This window comes from Apis dorsata, unplaced genomic scaffold, assembly GCF_000469605.1.
Source record: "Apis dorsata unplaced genomic scaffold, Apis dorsata 1.3 scaffold_279, whole genome shotgun sequence".
Classification (NCBI taxonomy): Eukaryota; Metazoa; Arthropoda; class Insecta; order Hymenoptera; family Apidae; genus Apis; species Apis dorsata.
Window position 1 is genome coordinate 117,473 of NW_006263555.1, and position 4,722 is coordinate 122,194.

Genomic DNA, 4,722 nt, shown 5'->3' on the forward strand with positions numbered 1-4,722 from the left:
TCTCCGAATAATCGCCGCTAATGGCTCTTCTCTTCTCTCTCCCCCCTCCCACCGAAAACCTGGCCAAATTCACTCACGATGAAATTACTTACTTAACGAACGGTGATAGATGTCGCTTTGTTCGTATACTACGTATATACGTACGTACAGTACGTATATATTCGACGAGTTGTGTTTACACGCTATATAAATATAGAATCGATCTCGACGATCTTTTTGGGAAAGAAATGATATTTGTGATATTGATAATCTTCGACCCGTTTCGAAAGGAGTTAAAGGAATATCGTTAAAGGAATTTTCAAGTATATCTGTAACAACAGATATTATTATTGGGCGCAATCGAATTGGCCCGAAACGATTGTTCGGACGGAAGAGCGTTTTGATAAGGGGGCGGAAGTTGGTCGCGGCCCAGCTTTCCTCCATTGCTGTTGGCCACCGATAACAGTCACCGACGACCGAGCATCGCTTCGTTTCGCGGCAGATTCGGTTTCGATCTATCAATCTCGAGAGAGGGAGGGAGGGAAGTACGTACATACGCGTAACGTCGTGCTTTGATCTACGAAAGCAATCTTATCGATGCGCATACGATATGCTTCCCCCCACCGTTATGCATATGTATTTCGGCCCCGAGCAGCCTCGAGTAGTCTCTGCGATATTTGCTCGAGTGATTTCGTTACCTTTATACATGGGGTAGTATGGGGTAGAGAGGATCGGTTTTATACGATACGATAATTCTCTCCACGAATCCGAAGGCGGGTTTCTTCGCAATCCTCCAATTTCTTTTTTTTTTTTTTTTTTTTTTACCACTTTTCTATCGTTGAAATCGAATGTACGTGCCCTCTCGAACGTTTTTACTCCGTCCATCCTCGAATAATAATTCCGATTTACGACTCGTATCGGATGAAAGATATTGGGAGGAATATTCGAGGAAAGGAAACTCGTTGTATCGGCGGCCGTCTCTCGTTTAACGCATGTAAATTCATCCGGACGTGACGTGGCGCAAAGTCTCGACTATGAAAGCCGTCTAAGGCCATCCGTGGCAATCGGTGTCCATTAAGTCGCCACCACGACCCGTTTGCCTTTCCGCGTTTCCAGATTTCTTTCGAACGCGTAATCACGACCGCACCTTCCCGTTATTCGTTTTTTAATCGTCGTTATTGGTTTTACTCCCTCTCTCTCTCTCTCTCTCTCTTTTCGTTTTCCCGAGGAAAAAAATGGCAATGATTTTTTTCGATCGAGCAGACCTGTTCCACCGGGTAAATGTCAAGCGATCCATCCAAGCGACGCAGCATTACAAATCATAAGTGAAAAATTCAATGATATTTAAAGGATCTTTTTGAAAAAGGTGATTTATAGCAAGGGGGGAATATTATAAAGGGAATTTGCATTTTCGAAACAAGCTTTTCGCAGTCCCTTTTCGAATCGAGGGATTGGATAATAAGAGATTTCGAGAGTGTTTTTTCTGTTTCGGTGTGTCAGGTCGAATGGCTCGTTAATGGCGCGGATGATCGGTGTAATTTTCTCCCGGCCGAGACTTTCGATCGAATTATCTTATCGACGTTGTCCACGGCGCGCGGATATTTTTTTTTTTTTTTTTTGCCTTCGAACGCGTGAAAAACACGGAGCAACGTCGAATTTTATTGATCGAGGCCGAATATATTTAAATAAATATTATTATCGGAAAGGAATGTGGATTTAAACAGATCTATAAAACAGGTATAAGAAGAGAATCGGCGGAGCGAGTCGTCGTTGGACGACGAGAGGAAACTTGTCTATCCGGGTGCAAGTTTTCTTATTTTCCACTCCTTTTTTTTTTTTTTTTTTTTTTTTTTTTTTTCTAAATTGTATCTATTGGCTCGAAGCGATTGAAAGTAATTGAATGAAGCGGCCGGTTATTTACGAACGTTTAAGCGGAGCCAACTATCTGTCCATTCATTCGGTCTTGTCCCTTCATTCATTCATCATTCACTCTCGCCGGTGTACGGGCGCTGCATGTATAGCAGTAGTAAAGGCCCATTCAATTGATCGGTGATTGTCTAAATTATAAGATTGCCATACAATGGCTCTCATCTCGACCTATTGGGGTCTCGTTCGACCGTTGCGTCACCACTTTAGGACCGGATCGCAGGCCGCGACCGCGTCAAAAGAGCACCTACGAAATCGATCCACGATCCCTCCTAATGAGGAAGACGCGGCCCGTCGATCGATCGCTCGCCGCCACTGTGACGGAACGCTTCGAAGGACGAGGGAAAAGGGAGAGGGGAGGGGGGGGCCCGTACGCTGGAAACCACTGGCCGCGATGCCAGCTTTAACCACCCGCCGCTAGGAAATACGGCAACACCCGCGACACGTGGGAAATCCAAGCTTCAGAGATATATTTCCTTCCTTTTTTCTAACCACGCTTATATTCCCCGGGAATAATTTTGCTAAACCGTCGAATAAAAAAAATTCGAATCGAGAGGGACCGAGCGGTGAAAAAAGGAAAAAATAAATAAATAAATAAAGAAGACCGGATTGAGTCGTCTCAACAGGAGACACGTTTTCGTGCGCGTTTGTTCGCGAAACTATTCCAACCGGTAACTGTTCCGGTCGGTAATGGAGTCGGGCCGAAAAGAAAGAGAATTCGACCGAGGGAACAGTTGTGTGGACAGATAGAACGAGAGAGAGAGAGAGAGAGAGAGAGAGGGAGCGAGCGCCTAATCCCCGGAAACAGGCTTAATTACAGTCGCGTCCGAAACAGGATAATGGCCGAAGCGCGAATATGGCTGTCCCGTGTCTGGCTAACTAACGCAGCCCAGGCAAATCGGTTTATCGTTCCGCCGAAAAGTTGCTTCAATTCTAACCTGAGAGTCCGTCTGCGCCCAACTTCCTGCTCGCATTAGGCACTTACGCATTACACCTGCACCGGCCCGTTGTCGCGGAAACTTGCGAAACGTTAATTAGCATCCATGACACTGGCGGCGCTGCCAAGTGCGTCGTTCGTGATTCGATTTGAGGTTAAGTTGACTCGCCAGTTTACCCGGATTTACGGGCGTAAGCCGTGATCTCTCCTTCGTCGTCGACCAACAGAGTCGCGCGCCACTTTTTCCTTTTCTCGTCCGTATACAATTTTTGTCGGTAATTCACACGCGAGAGAGAGAGAGAGATACGTCGAAGGATGTGTCGGTGATGGATGGATATCGTCGAAAGCGCGAAGAGATTCGTTTCGGAAGGGCATCGCGATACGATGGAAAATTTATCGCAACACGGTGCAATCGCGTCACGCCAGACCGAGTTTCTTCTTTCTAGACAATAGCAGCTGCGGCACGTGATTCACGAACGTACGGCGCTCGCGGAAATTTATCGTGGCGTCGTGTGGGCATCGCTCGTACAATTTACTGCAATCGGTAACAGTTAGCGGCGCGCTAAAAGTCCCTGGAATATCGAACCTTCGTAATCATGTACGAAAGCCGTACGCACGAGTCACAACGTTGTTAACAGCGTAACAGCGCAGGATTAAATCGCGATCGCTTAAATTATTTTTTCATCGTGATATCGAGTTCGTTCGTGGACCGAGTGATTCTTTGTCGCAGCAATTCGAAACGACTCCTCGGAGAGAAGAACGTATCGTATTATCCATCCGAGAAAGAATATATATATTTAACACTTTTAACATTTTTATCATTTGTTTCAACCACCTAGCTATTCTATTACCAAGTGCAAGCGTAAGGCCTGCAACTTAAGTACGCAGAAAATTGCAGATTCGCAACGAACGCTATCATTACGTCTCCCACTGAGAAAATGTTTTCAAACGATCGCGAGATTGCTTCTGGAAATCGTTCGAAACGAAACGTGCAACTCTGGTTCACGTTTCAGCCACGCTGCCTACGGTCGCGCTCGAGTCGAGAATTATTATCGATACACGGATACGCGATCGAGCACAAATTATCCCGACGTTCAAGCCCGGTAGGAGAGGGGGAGGAGGGAAGGGGGAAGGAGGATCGGGGAGAAAAGAAGTTTTCGAGTTGGTACACGTGCAACAGCACGCGGAATTCTCCGGGCGCACGTAAACGGTCGTAAAGCAAAGCGATCCTCGAACGTAACTCGCGTTTCTACGGTGTACTCGGTGAAGTTATCTGTGCATCGGCCGTGAGTGTACGCTAAGTACGTGCAACGTGCAGCGTCGGTAATATCCAGTGTTGCACACGTAAATATACACGCACGTGGAACGGCAGCATGGTTCGACGGTGCGCCACTAGAGGCGAGTATTAAACGGATACTTGCGTACAGGCCTTTAAGTAGGCTCTCGCTCTGTGTGTGCGTGCCTGCGCTAGACTCTCTGCGGAAGCGTTGCATTGAGACCAATCGAATAGAAACTAATTTAATACAAACGAACGCACACGCGCACACCGATGTTTCTCGCGTTTCCGACCGCTTAGTAGCTTAATACGACTCTGCCGAGGAAAAATGATTTTTTTTTTTTTTTATCTATTCGACATTTTTGTTCAGATTCTTTTATTCAACTTCGATTGATTTTCATTAATTTGCCAATCGAGTTTCAAAGCGATACTCTATCCGTAAATGATAAACTAATAAATATTTTAAAAAAGTATTTAATTTTCATCCTTTCCTTTTCATCGATAATCGTGAAAAAAGTAGGAAATCCGTCGTTTCGTTCGAGCGTTAAAGATATTCGAAGTCGAAGAATTTTACGTCTCTCGCAAACGGCAATACGGATCCCAC

The 4,722-nt window shown here is 45.7% G+C and overlaps 1 long non-coding RNA gene across 1 annotated transcript in view; it reads left to right on the forward strand.

Moving 5' to 3' along the window:
• Positions 1-2,688, forward strand: part of LOC102670989 — a 14,146-nt gene extending 11,458 nt beyond the window's left edge. The window contains exons 2-3 of the long non-coding RNA XR_421958.2: positions 1,764-1,770; positions 2,676-2,688. This is a non-coding gene — a long non-coding RNA (uncharacterized LOC102670989). The remainder of the gene's footprint in view (positions 1-1,763; positions 1,771-2,675) is intronic.
• The last annotated feature ends 2,034 nt before the right edge of the window (positions 2,689-4,722 follow it).